This window comes from Bubalus kerabau, chromosome 3 (assembly GCF_029407905.1).
Source record: "Bubalus kerabau isolate K-KA32 ecotype Philippines breed swamp buffalo chromosome 3, PCC_UOA_SB_1v2, whole genome shotgun sequence".
Lineage (NCBI taxonomy): Eukaryota > Metazoa > Chordata > Mammalia > Artiodactyla > Bovidae > Bubalus > Bubalus kerabau.
Genome location: NC_073626.1, coordinates 130,888,609 through 130,904,180, shown reverse-complemented (window position 1 = coordinate 130,904,180; position 15,572 = coordinate 130,888,609).

Below are 15,572 nucleotides of genomic sequence, written 5' to 3'. Positions count from 1 at the left end.
TGAGTGTTTTCTGCTAAAATGTTCTGATACTGTACTTTGATGTGCCTGAATCTTGCATTCTCCCCAATCAATTGCTCTCCTGTTCTGTTGTTCATCCTTCAGATTCACCTGGGTTCAATTTCTTGATCATATTCAGGAGACAATTTGGAAACTCAATATTTTGAGCAGAGATCATTCTATCATTTTTAAGGTTACATCCAAGTACTGCATTTCAGACTCTTTCATCAACTATGATGGCTATTCCATTTCTTCTAAGGGATTCTTGCTCACAGTAGTAGATAAAATGGGCATCTGAGTTAAATTCACCCATTCCAATCCATTTTAGTTCTCTGATTCCTAAAATGTCAACGTTCACTTTTGCCATTTCCTGTTTGATCACTTCAAATTTGCCTTGATTCCTGGACTTAACATTCCAGGTTCCTAGGCAATATTGCTCGTTACAGCATCGAACTTTGCTTCTATCACCAGTCACATCGACAACTGGGTGTTGTTTTTTCTTTGGCTCCATCTCTTCATTCTTTTTGGAGTTCTTTCCCCACTGATCTCCAGTAGCATATTGGACACCTAAACACTCTCTACCAACAACACAAGATAAGACTCTATAGATGGACATCACCAGATGGTCAACACCAAAATCAGATTGATTATATTCTTTGCAGCCAAAGATAGAGAAGCTCTATACAGTCAGCAAAAACAAGACCAGGAGCTGACTGTGGCTCAGACCATGAACTCCTTATTGCCAAATTCAGACTGAAATTGAAGAAAGTAGGGAAAACCACTAGACCATTCAGGTATGACCTAAACCAAATCCCTTATGATTATACAGTGGAAGTGAGAAATAGATTTAAGGGCCTAGATCTGATAGATAGAGTGCCTGATGAACTATGGAACGAGGTTCATGACATTGTACAGGAGACAGGGATCAAGACCATTCCCATGGAAAAGAAATGCAAAAAAGCAAAATGGCTGTCTGGGGAGGCCTTACAAATAGCTGTGAAAAGAAGTGAAGCAAAAGCAAAGGAGAAAAGGAAAGATATAAACATCTGAATGCAGAGTTCCAAAGAATAGCAAGAAGAGATAAGAAAGCCTTCTTCAGCGATCAATGCAAAGAAATAGAGGAAAACAACAGAATGGGAAAGACTAGAGATCTCTTCAAGAAAATCAGAGATACCAAAGGAACATTTCATGCAAAGATGAGCTTGATAAAGGACAGAAATGGTATGGACCTAAGAGAAGCAGAAGATATTAAGAAGAGGTGGCAAGAATACACAGAAGAACTGTACAAAAAAGATCTTTACGACCCAGATAATCATGATGGTGTGATCACTCACCTAGAGCCAGACATCCTGGAATGTGAAGTCAAGTGGGCCTTAGAAAGCATCACTATGAACAAAGCTAGTGGAGGTGATGGAATTCCAGTTGAGCTATTCCAAATCCTGAAAGATGATGCTGTGAAAGTGCTGCACTCAATATGCCAGCAAATTTGGAAAACTCAGCAGTGGCCACAGGACTGGAAAAGGTCAGTTTTCATTCCAATCCCAAAGAAAGGCAATGCCAAAGAATGCTTAAACTACTGCACAATTACACTCATCTCACACGCTAGTAAAGTAATGCTTAAAATTCTCCAAGCCAGGCTTCAGCAATATGTGAACCGTGAACTTCCTGATGTTCAAGCTGGTTTTAGAAAAGGCAGAGGAACCAGAGATCAAATTCCAACATCCGTTGGATCATAGAAAAAGCAAGAGAGTTCCAGAAAAACATCTATTTCTGCTTTATTGACTATGCCAAAGCCTTTGACTGTGTGGATCACAATAAACTGTGGAAAATTCTGAGAGATGGGAATACCAGACCACCTGATCTGCCTCTTGAGAAATTTGTATGCAGGTCAGGAAGCAACAGTTAGAACTGGACATGGAACAACAGACTGGTTCCAAAATGGAAATGGAGATCGTCAAGGCTGTATATTGTCATACTGTTTATTTAACTTATATGCAGAGTACATCATGAGAAATGCTGGACTGGAAGAAACACAAGCTGGAATCAAGATTGCTGGGAGAAATATCAATAACCTCAGAAATGCAGATGACACCACCCTTATGGCAAAAAGTGAAGAGGAACTAAAAGGCCTCTAGATGAAAGTGAAAGTGGAGAGTGAAAATGTTGGCTTAAAGCTCAACATTCAGAAAACGAAGATCATGGCATCCAGTCCCATCACTTCATGGGAAATAGATGGGGAAACAGTGGAAATAGTGTCAGACTTTATTTTTGGGGGCTCCAAAATCACTACAGATGGTGACTGCAGCCATGAAATTAAAAAACGCTTACTCCTTGGAAGGAAATTTATGACCAACCTAGATAGCATATTCAAAAGCAGAAACATTACTTTGCCAACAAAGGTTTGTCTAGTCAAGGCTATGGTTTTTCCTGTGATCATGTATGGATGTGAGAATTGGACTGTGAAGAAAGCTCAGCGCTGAAGAATTGATGCTTTTGAACTGTGGTGTTGGAGAAGACTCTTGAGAGTCCCTTGGACTGCGGGGAGATCCAACCAGTCCATTCTGAAGGAGATTAGCCCTGGGATTTCTTTGGAAGGAATGATGCTAAAGCTGAAACTCCAGTACTTTGGCCACTTCATGCAAAGAGTTGACTCATTGGAAAAGTCTCTGTTGCTTGGAGGGATTGGGGGCAGGAGGAAAATGGGACGACAGAGGATGAGATGGCTGGATGGCATCACTGACTCGATGGATGTGAGTCTGAGTGAACTCCGGGAGCTGGTGATGGACAGGGAGGCCTGGCGTGCTGCGATTCATGGGGTTGCAAAGAGTCGGACACAACTGAGCAACTGATCTGATCTGACTGACCTGGGGAGTTCATCTTTCAGTGTCCTATCTTTCTGCCTTTTCATACTGATCATGGGGTTTTCAAGGTGAGAATACTGAAGTGGTTTGTATTCCCTTCTCCAGTGATCCACATTTTTTCAGAACTCTCCTCTATGACCTGTTTGTCTTGGGTGGCCCTACATGGTATGGCTCACAGTTCCTTTAAGTTAGACAAGACTTTGGTCCATGTGATCAGATTGGTAGTTTTCTGTGATTGTAGTTTTCATTCTGTCAGCCCTCTGATGGAGAAAGGTAAGAGGCTTATGAAAGTTTCCAGATGGGAGAGACTGACTGAGGGGAATGTGGGTCTTATTTTGATGGGCGGGGCCATGCTCAGTTCAATTCAGTTCGGTCGCTCAGTCGTGTATGACTCCTGGCAACCCAATAGACTGCAGGCTTCCCTATCCATCACCAACTCTCGGAGTTTATTCAAACTCATGTCCATTGAGTCGGTGATGCCATCCAACCATCTTATCCTCTGATGACCCCTTCTCTTCCTGCCTTCAATGTTTCCCAGCATCAGGGTCTTTTCAAATGAGTCAGCTCTTCACATCAGGTGGCCAAAGTATTGGAGTTTCAGCTTCAACATCAGTCCTTCCAATGAACATGAAGGACTGATTTCCTTTTGGATGGACTGATAGGATCTCCTTGCAGTCCAAGGGACTCTCAAGAATCTTCTCCAATACAACAGTTCAAAAGCATCAATTCTTTGGTTCTCTTTATACTCCAACTCTTTATACTACAGCTTTCTTTATACTACAACTCACATCCATACATGACCACTGAAAAAACCATAGCCTTGAATAGACAAACCTTTGTTGACAAAGTAATGTCTCTGCTTTTTAATATGCTGTCTAGCATGGTCATAACTTGTCTTCCAAGGAGTAAACATCTTTTTATTTCATGGCTACGGTCACCATCTAGAGTGATTTTTGAGCCCCAAAAAATAAAGTCTGCCACTGTTTCCACTGCTTTTCCATCTATTTTCCATGAAGTGATGGGACCAAATGCCATTATCTTAGCTTTCTTAATGTTGAGTGCTAAGCCAACTTTTTCATTCTCCTCTTTCACTTTCATCAAGAGGCTCTTTACTTCTTCTACACTTTCTGCCATAAGGGTGGTGTCATCTGCATATATAAGGTTATTGATATTTCTCCTGGCAACCTTGATTCCAGCTTGGGCTTCCTTCAGCCCAGCATTTCTCATGAAGTACTCTGCATATAAGTTAAATAAGCAGGGTGAAAATATATAGCCTTGATGTACTCCTTTCCCTATTTGGAACCAGTCGGTTGTCCCATGTTCAGTTCTAACAGTTGCTTCCTGACCTCCATTACAGGTTCCTCAAGAGGCAGGTCAGGTGGTCTTGTATTCCCCTCTCTTTCAGAATTTTCCACAGTTTATTGTGATCCACACAGTCAAAGGCTTTGGCATAGTCGATAAAACAGAAATAGATGTTTTTCTGGAACTCTCTTGCTTTTTTGATGATCCAGCAGATGTTTGCAATTTGATCTCTGGTTCCTCTGCCTTTTCTAAAACCAGCTTGAACATCTGGAAGTTCATGGTTCACATACTGTTGAAGCCTGTCTTGGAGAATTTTGAGCATTGCTTTGCTAGCGTGTGAGATGAGTGCAACTGTTCAGTAGTTTGAGCATTCTTTGGCATTGCCTTTCTTTGGGATTGGAATGAAAACTGACCTTTTCCAGTCCTGTGGCCACTTCTAAGTTTTCCAAATTTTCTGGCATATTGAGTGCAGCACTTTAACTGCATCATCTTTTAGGATTTGAAACAGCTCAATTGGAATTCCATCACCTCCACTAGTTTTGTTCATAGTACTGTTTCCTAAGGCCCACTTGACTTCACATTCCAGGATGTCTGGCTCTAGGTGAGTGATCATACCATCATGATTATCTGGGTCGTGAAGATCTTTTTTGTACAGTTCTTCTGTGTATTCTTGCCACCTCTTCTTAATATCTTCTGCTTCAGTTAAGTTTATACCATTTCTGTCCTTTATTGTGCCCATCTTTGCATTAATGTTCCCTTGGTATCTCTAATTTCTTGAAGAGATTTCTAGGCTTTCCTATTCTATTCTTTCCCTCTATTTCTATGCACTGATCACTGGGGAAGATTTTATCTCTCCTTGCTATTCTTTGGAACTGTGCATTCAAAAGGGTATACCGTTCATTTTCTCCTTGCCTTTTGGCTTCTCTTCTTTTCACAGCTATTTGTAAGTCCTGCTCAGACAACTATTTTGCTTTTTTGCATTTCTTTTTCTTGGTAATGTTCTTGCTCCCTGTCTCCTGTACAATGTCATGAACCTCTGTCCATAGTTTATCAGGCACTCTGTCTGTCAGGTCTAATCCCTTTAATCTATTTCTCACTTCCATTGTATAGCCATAAGGGATTTGATTTAGGTCATACCTGAATGGTCTACTGGTTTTCCCCACTTTCTTCAATTTAAGTCTGAATTTGGCATTAAGGAGTTCATGATCTGAGCCATTGGAGAAGGCAATGGCACCCCACTCCAGTACTTTGGCTGGAAAATCCCATGGACGGAGGAGCCTGGTAGGCTGCAGTCCATGGGGTTGCTAGAGTCAGACATGACTGAACGACTTCCCTTTCACTTTTCACTTTCATGCATTGGAGAAGGAAATGGCAACCCACTCCAGTGTTCTTGCCTGGAGAATCCCAGGGATGGGGGACCCTGGTGGGCTGCCATCTATGGGGTCGCACAGAGTCAGACACGACTGAAACGACTTAGCAGAAGCAGCAGATCTGAGCCATAGTCAGCTCCCAGTCTTGTTTTTGCTGACTGTATAGAGCTTCTTCATTTTTGGCTGCAAAGAATAGAATCAATCTGATTTCAGGGTTGACCATCTGGTGATGTTCATGTGCAGAGTCTTCTCTTGTGTTGTTGGAAGAGGGTGTTTGCTATCACCAGTGCATTCTCTTGGTAGGACTCTATTAACATTTTCCCTTCTTCATTCTAAGGCCAAATTTGCCTGTTATTTCAGGTGTTTCTTGACTTCCTACTTTTGCATTCCAGTCCTCTATAATGAAAAGAACATCTTTGGGGGGTGTTAATTTTAGAAGGTCTTATAGGTCTTCATAGAACTGTTCAACTTCAGCTTCTTTAGCATTACTAGTTGGGGCATAGACTTGGATTACCATGATATTGAATGGTTTCGCTTGGAGATGAACAGAGATCATCCTGTCTTTTTTGAGACTGCCTCCAAGTACTGCATTTCAGACTCCTTTGTTGACTATGATGGCTACTCCATTTATTCTAAGGGATTCTTGCCCACAGTAGAAGACATAATGGTCATCTGAGTTAAATTCACCCATTCCAGTCCATTTTAGTTCTCTGATTTCTAAAGTGTCAATGTTCACTCTTGCCATCTCCTATTTGACCACTTCAAATTTGCCTTGATTCATGGACTTAACGTTCCAGATTCCTAGGCAATACCGCTCTTCACAGCATCGGACTTTGCTCCATCACCAGTCACATCAACAACTGGGGATTGTTTTTGCTTTGGCTTCATCTCTTCATTCTTTCTGGAGTTATTTCTCCAGTAGCATATTGGGGCATATTGGGTACCTACCAGCCTGTGAAGTTCATCTTTCAGTGTCCTATCTTTTTGCCTTTTCATACTGTTCATGGGGTTCTCAAGGCAGGAATACTGAAGTGGTTTGCCATTCCCTTCTCCAGTGGACCACATTTTGTTAGAACTCTCCACCATGCATGACCTGTCAGTCTTGGGAGGCCCTACACTGCATGGCTCATAGTTTAATTGAGTTAGACAAGGCTGTGTTCCATGTAATTAGATTAGTTAGTTTTCTGTGATGTTGGTTTTCAGTCTGTCTGCCCTCTGATGGAGAAGAATAAGAGGCTTCCTGATTGGAGAGACTGACTGAGGGGGATACTGGGTCTTGTTCTGATGGGCGGAGCCATGCTCAGTAACCTTTAATCCAATTTTCTATTGTTGAATGGAGCTGTGTTCCCTCCCTGCTATTTAACTTGAAGCCAAACTATGGTGGAGGTAATGTAGATAATGCTGACCTCCCTCAAAAGATCCCAGACATATACTGCTACAGTCAATGTCCCCAACCCTCAGCAGGTTACCGCTGACCCATGCCTTAGCCAGAGACTCCCAAGTACCTACAGGCAAGTGTCTTGTGGGGTCACTATTCTTTTCTCCTGGGTCCTGGTGCACAACGTCCTGTTGTTCCATCCAAGAGTCTATTTCCCAGTCCTATGTAAGTTCTGGCAGCTCTCTAGTGGGGTTAATAGCAACCTCCTCCAAGATGGCTTATGCCATACCCAAGTCTGCTGCACCCAGTCATACCCAGGTCTACTGCACTCAGCCATACCCAAGTCTGCTGCACCCAGAGCTCCTGCCCCTACAAGCCATGAGGAGATACCTCATGTCCAAGGTCAAAGAAACCCAGCAAGATGGTAGGCGCTGAAGTGGTGGCTGCACAGTGCGGGAGCGACTCTTTGGAGGTACTAGTCCACTGCTGCCCTGTGACTCCATAGGAGATGCTCAAACACAGTTCTGTCTCAGTCTCTGTGGGTTCTCTAGGTCCTGGTGCACACAAGGTTTGTTTGAGCCCTCTGAGCATCTCTGGTGGGAATGGGATTCTAAACGTTTGATTCTAAACGTGAATTTGCCCCTCTATCCTTTTGCTGGGGCTACTCCTTTGCCCTTGGATGTGGGGTAACTCCTTGAAGTCACTCCAGTGCCACTGTCTTGCTGGGCTAATCTGACTTTGGGTATGGGATATCTCCAAAGAGTCACTCCAGCACTGCACAGCCACTGCTCCAGTGCCTACCATCTTTCTGGGGCTTCTCTGACCTTGGACATGAGTTATCTCCTCATGTACGCTCCAGCACCACACAGCTACCTCTCCAGCGCTGTGCTGCCACTGCTGCTGAAATATCAGTAACTTCAGATATGCAGATGGCATCATCCTTATGGCAGAAAGCAAAGAAGAACTAAAGAGCCTCTTGATGAAAGTGAAAGAGGAAAGTGAAAAAGTTGGCTTAAGACTCAACATTCAGAAAACTAAGATCATGGCATCCGGTCCGATCACTTCATGGCAAATAGACGAGGAAACAGTGGAAACAGTGACTGACTTTATTTTTCTGGGCTCCAAAATCACTGCAGATGGTGACTGCAGCCATGAAAGTAAAAGACGCTTGCTCCTTGGAAGAAAAGTTATGACCAACCTAGACAGCACATTAAAAAGCAGAAGCATTGCTTTGCCAACAATGGTCTGAATAGTCAAAGCTATGTTTTTTTTCCAGTAGTCATGTATGGATGTGAGAGATGGATTGTAAACCAAGCTGAGCACCAAAGAATTTATGCTTTTGACTGTGGTGTTGGAGAAGACTCTTGAGAGTCCCTTGGACTGCAAGGAGATCCAACCAGTCATTCCTAAAGGAAATCACTCCTGAATATTCATTGAAAGGACTGATGTTGAAGCTGAAGCTCCAATACTTTGGCCACCTGATGCAAAAAGCTGACTCATTTGAAAAGACCCTTATGCTAAGAAAGATTGAAGGCAGAAGGAGAAGGGGTCAACAGAGGATAAGATGGTTGGATCTCATCACTGACTGAAAGGACATGAGTTTGAGTGTTCTTTCAACTTGTATGCTAAGTCACTTCAGTCGTGTCTGACTCTGTGAAACCCCATGGACTGCAGCCCACCAGGCTCCCCCGTCCCTGGGATTCTCCAGGCAAGAACACTGGAGTGGGTTGCCATTTCCTTCTCCAATGCATGAAAGTGAAAAGTGAAAGGGAAGTCGCTCAGTCGTGTCCGACTCTTAGCAACCCCATGGATTACAGCCTAACAGGCTCCTCCATCCATGGGATTTTCCAAGCAAGAGTACTGGAGTGGGGTGCCATTGCCTTCTCCATCAACTTGTATACACACATTAAAATGCCAGATTTGAACATATTTAAATATATTTGCTCATGTATTATTTTTTTACAAATTAATTACATAACAAAATTTTTATTAACATATAGTTGATTTACAATGCTTCATGTATAAATCAATGTGACTGTTCCACATATATATAGGTATATACATATATTATTTTTCAGAGTCTTTTCCATTATATGTTATTATAAGGTATTGAATATTATCCCCTGTGTTATACCACAGGTCTTATTGTTCATCTGTTTCATACACAGTAGTTTGTATCTAACTCCAATTTTTTAATTTATTTTCTGCTACACTTTCCTCTTTGATAATCATGTTTGTTTTCTGTATCTGTGAATCAGTTTCTATTTTATAAGTATGTTCACTGGTATCATTTTTTTTAAGATTCCACTTAGAAATAATGTCATATGATATTTGTCTTCCTTTGTCTGACCTCATTTAGTATGATAAACCACAGGTCCATTCATGTTGCTGCAAGCAGCATTATTTTGTTTTTTATGGCTGAGTGAAAGTGGAGAGTGAAAAGTTTGGCTTAAAGCTCAACATTCAGAAAATGAAGATCAAGGCATCCAGTCCCATCACTTCATGGGAAATAGATGGGGAAACAGTGGAAACAGAGTCAGACTTTATTTTCCTGGGCTCCAAAATCACTGCAGATGGTGACTGCAGCCATGAAATTAAAAGACGCTTACTCCTTGGAAGGAAAGTTATGACCAACCTAGATAGCATATTCAAAAGCAGAGACATTACTTTACCAACAAAGGTCTGTCTAGTCAAGGCTATGGTTTTTCCTGTGATCATGTATGGATGTGAGAGTTGGACTGTGAAGAAGGCTGAGCACCAAAAAATTGACGCTTTTAACTGTGATGTCGGAGAAGACTCTTGAGAGTCCCTTGGACTGCAAGGAGATCCAACCAATCCATTCTGAAGGAGATCATCCCTGGGATTTCTTTGGAAGGAATGATGCTAAAGCTGAAACTCCAGTACTTTGGCCACCTCATGCGAAGAGTTGAATCATTGGAAAAGACTCTGATGCTGGGAGGGATTGGGGGCAAGAGGAGAAGGGGACGACAGAGGATGAGATGGCTGGATGGCATCACTGACTCGATGGGCGTGAGTCTGAGTGAGCTCTGGGAGTTGGTGATGGACAGGGAGGCCTGGCGTGCTGTGATTCATGGGCTTGCAAAGAGTCGGACATGACTGAGCGACTGATCTGATCTGATCTGAGTATTCCATTATATATTTATAATATATGTATTTATATTTATATAATCTTTATCCGTTCATCTGTCAATGGTTACTTCTACATCTTGGCTATTATAAATACTGTTACAATAAATATTGGGGTACATATATTTTTTCAAATTAGAGCTTTTCCCCAATATATGCCCAAGAATGGAACTGCATGATCATATGGCAACTCTATTTTCAGTATTTTAAGGAACCTCCACAGTTTTCCATACTGGCTGCACTAACTTACATTCCCATCAAGAGTAAAGGGCTCCCTTTTCTCCACACCCTCTCCAGCTTTTACTATTTGCTGAATTTTCAATGATGGCCATTCTGACCAGTGTGAGGTTCATTTTTATTTTTATATTATTTTAATTTTCCATAGAACACATATGTACAGCTGTTATATCTTTTATGATGACCAAAGTTTAAATGGTGCTGCCTGTTGTTCATGACCTTAACTAAGCCTATTCTTAATGTCTTTAAGGACAAGCATTAGTCATCCCATATTTCTGAGACCACTGAAGATCTGTACTATGTGAGGTTTGAATGCTATTATTTTTATTATAATAAAAGCAATGCTGATGAGCAGTTAGCCCAATAACTCCACCTAAATGAAAAGTGCTATTTCTGTGATAACCTCAGATCAGATCAGATCAGATCAGTCGCTCAGTCGTGTCCGACTCTTTGCGACCCCATGAATCGCAGCACACCCGGCCTCCCTGTCCATCACCATGCTGCTATTGGGATACATTTAAATGAACTGGAAGTCTTATTTCCATCAGTTAGATCTAATCAACTAAACTTTTAAAAATACTTTCCTTAACATGAGGTTAATATTTAAAAGGCAATTTTAAACTCAGTGTACAGAATTCAATAATTGCTTGACAGCAATAAACTAATAGTAACAGCTGAATTTTCTGGGAAAAACAAATTCTTTACTTTACTTCAAAGTTTTCAGGGATTTGTTCTTGACTTCATTTATATCTTCATCAAATTTAAATATTTCCTGGGGGTTATTTTCAAATATTTTATATATTCTTCTGAACATTCGTCACAAGCCTCTCTGACTCAAATTGCCCACTCACGTTGTTGTTGGTATTTTAGTCTGAAACTACTGAGCTATTCAATAATACAAATGAAGAGATCTTAAAGCCTTCTATGCTTTCAAGAATGTGTAAGGAAGGGTATACTAAGGTTTGGTCACTGCCTTCAAGAATCTCAGAGACTGACAGGTAAAGATGGAAACAGAGGCATGCAGATATTTCAATCGCAGAAAATCTGAGGGGCAGACATCTTGGTCATATAACCCACAATAAAGAGAGAGTCCTTCATTTTCACCACCATTTTTATTAAAATTTTATCTTCTTTGACAAAAGTTTAAATATATGTTCCTTTATACAAATGTTTACTCTTTCTGTTTTTTTTTTTGTTTGTTTGTTTTTTTTTTGTTTGTTTTTTTGGATGCACCATGTGGCTTGTGAGATTTTACTTTCCTTAGTCTTAACCAGGGATCAAACCAGTGCCCTCTGCAGTGGAAGCACAGAGTCTGAATCACTGGACCACTAGGGAATTCCCTCTTCACCTTTCTGAACAAGTATTTTTGCTATCTTCCCTCATGTTCATCAAATTTTATCACCTTTTCTTTTTTTTTTTTTCCAGTGGTTAACTTGGCCAGCTTATAATATCATCTTGACATATATTTATTCCTTTTATAGTTCTTCCCAGTGAGTTTTATCATTATATTTGATAAGGATATTTCCAATTTTTAAAGAGGGGTTACATAAGTTGTAAAATATAACACATTCTAGGACTAACTATTGTTACATTATATACATGGCCCTAGTTGGGATTGAGTTATTGATAATTACTTTAAAGTCAGCTATTTTTCAACCAAAATATTATTCTGAAGTCTGCCCTTTTGTTACTTATTGAGAAGAATGTCTTTTGAGATAGAATTGATCAAAGACTTCTTGGAAATAAGACAGATGGCTGTTATTGTTTCCATCTTGTTTCTATATTCTTGTACATTTTCACTGAAATAAATTAAACTGATCTAGGGAGATTTGTTCTTTTCAAAACCTTGTGTTCGAAAACCATAACATCTCATGCTACTTTAGGTTATCCACAATGGGTTATTTGATAGTTTGCTAGCTTCTTTTCCTTTTTCTCTTGTTTTATTTCTGACTGGCCTGTAATTTTTTATAATGTTTTTTCTCCTCTTAAGGACAGGTACCTAGGTTAAAATGCCAGGGATCATGGCCAAGACAATTGAAAGTCTGAAGGGCATGACATTCAATCCTGATTTAAATAGACACTGCTCATGGCTCTTTTTTATCTTTCAACACTGCGATTTGACCTTGCAACAAAACTGACAGTTATTCTACTAAAAACATTCACATCCAGTCTCTTTTTTCAAACTGAAAGGTGAATAAGTCATACGAACTCCAGGATTTTTATGGTTTTTTATTTAAGAGTTTTTTTTTTTTCCCTGAAAGGACACAAAACGTGTGTAAATTTTCACAAGCCACCCTCTCTTTTTGGGGGGGTTTTGCTTAGCATTGTCTTGCTAGCTTTAGTCTTCCTATATTTAATCCTTAAATAGCCTTTCAATTGTTTTCTGCTTAACTATTTAGTTTATGGTGCCTATTTCGTTTCCAAAATAGAGATTTGGGCTTATTGAATTTGAGCCACCATATCTGAACCATTATTTTAGGCGCTTCAGACATGGTCCCCAACTTGAGTAATCCAGTCACCCAAAGCCCTGTCATTTCTCACTAGGAACTTAGAGAATCAGTATCTTACTACAGGTTTGGAAACTTAAAATTGGCCTATTGAGTCTTCTTATACATTGACATCATCTATGCCAAGCAAACAAAACAATATTTTTTTCTCCCCAATAATTATTTTCTTTAAAGTGATTTGGCCTAATTAATTTGATCTTATAATTAAATGTAACAGCCACTCATACCCTGTGGCATTTGCAAAAGTTTCTAACTACTTTTGGCTCTCCCAAACCAAACTAGCAAGATTACAACAAAGAAGAGAATTTGTCATCATTCACATCTATATAAACTTTATGGATAACAAGTATCTTCATATTCCCAGCCTCTTCTGTTTTCTAAAATTTTATTTTCATAGCAACTCTTTGAGGTAAACAGGAAACTGAGGTCAACCAGCTCATGCTAATCAAAGTTGTGGTCCAAAGGGACCCTTTGTTTTAACCCCTTGTCATTAAACTCACTAAAGAGCAGTCTTGATCTCTTTTGAATTCCATATCTCTCAGTTGAGTTCAGTCACTCAGCCGTGTCTAACTCTTTGCAATCCCATGAACTGCAACACACCAGGCTTCCCTGTCCATAACCAACTCCTGGAGCTTGCTCAAACTCACGTCCATCAAGTTGGTGATGCCATCCAAACATCTCATCCTCTGTCATCCTCTTCTCCTTCTCTCAGAGAGTATTCAGAATTCAATCTTATTTTCTATGTTTGTGTGCACATTTTAATGATATTGGGTGAAAGAAAAAGAGCAAATATTTTATATCTCCGCTTCTCACACTAACAGAGGCTGGACTTTAAATTCAGTGAGTAATTTGTTTAATTAAGGAGTTAGCAAACTATGACCTGGAAGTCAAATCTGGCCAACTGCCTGTTTTTGTACAGCCTGTGAATGGAGCATGATTTTCTGCATTTTTAAGTGGTTGAAAAAAAATCAAAAGTAGACATGTTTTAGTTTCATGTCAGGTGAAAATTCTATGTCATTTAAATTTCAGTCGCTAGGCATAAAGCTCTATTGGAGCATGCTCACTTATTTCCATAGTGCCCACAGCTGCTTTCACACCATAAGGGCATAGTTGAGTAGTTGTACCAGAAACTGGTCCTCAAATCCTAAAATATTTACTGTCTGGCTTGACTGTTTAATTGATGGATATTTTTTCCCCACTATAGGCTTGCAGATGTAATATTAATTGATATTTGTATTGCTTTATGTAGTTTAAAAAATGCTTTCACATTTCTTATTTTATTAATTATTCATAACAACTCAGTAAACATTCCATACTCATCTGAAAAATTAGACATGCAAAGCTGAAAACACTGATTCAACTCTCCCTGGTATATATAGCCAGAAAGGAGAGAGTTAGGACAGGTTGGGAATCGTCTGACATCAAATCCAACTTAACACTTGGTTGGACATAATATAACCTAAATATTACATAATACCATTTCACTTTTACACATCTCTTGTTTTGCCACTTTTGCTTTCCTTACCCCTATGAAACTCTGATGCGACAGGTCATTTTTACATCTTTGCTGAGTTGCCTGTCATATTTGAATAACAACTATTTAATTTTGTCCTAAGCCATATTGAGCTATGTACAATTTCCTGAATTGGCATACTTGTTTTTGCTTTGGTGCCTTCTTTCAAATGCTATTTCATTTTTCATATTTTATTTTTAATTAATTAATTAATTTACTTGGGTGCCTCAGGTCTTAGTTGCAGTACATAAGATCTTCCTTGCAACATGTAGGATATTTCGTTCTAGATGTGGATTCTCAAGTAGGCTTCTCCAGTTGTGGAATACAGGTTTCATCGCTCTATGGCATGTAGGATCTTAGCTCCCCAAGCAAGGATCAAATTGGCAATCCCAGCATTGAAGGTGGATTTTTAACCACTGGACCACCAGGTAAGTCCCTCTCTTATTTTAAACCTCAATTTTAATCTTTCTCTAGATCTTCGAGACACCAATGAAACAACACTCACTTTGGTCAAATGCATGGTCCCTTATCATTTTTGCTGCTTAGAATTCTGGGCCATTCACTGTAGCACCTGCTTTACAGCTTGTCCTTTACCTGATGACTTCCCCAATTAGACCTAAGGGCCTCTGCCAGAAGAATTCATGTCATCTTATGTGATTACTCCCATAATCTCACTTGAAATCCTCATCAAAAGAGCTCATCACTGATGAATGAATGAGTTAATGAATAAATGAGAGAGGAAACAAATGGTTAGCCTCAGATAATATACAATGGTGGCAGTATTATATATACCTTATGATATTAACACTATGAAGGTATCTTACAAATCCTAAAGAGTAACAGATTTAAAAGATGTGTTTTCATATAAGGTAAAATACTGAAGAACCTACATATACATCGACATTTTGATCCCTGTATGTTTGACTTCTTGCAATTTGGTTTGTGTTTGCTTATCTTGTAAGATTTAAATCGAGAAGGCATAAATAGGGAATTCATCATCTAGCACACTGCAGGTTTTTAATTAACACCACATACCATTCACAAGTGTAGGTTTATTGACTCCTTCATAGATCCAAAGGCAAGATCCACTGGAATTGGAGTATACTATTACATGAGAGTACCACTAGTATGCCATGATGGATAACACCATTGATGAAAGATCTCTGTTTGATTATTGAGAGGGAGCATTTGAGGTTTACTTGGTTGAAAACTTACATGCTTCAAAATGTTTCCTGTTGGCCCCAGTCTCAGGTTAGTATT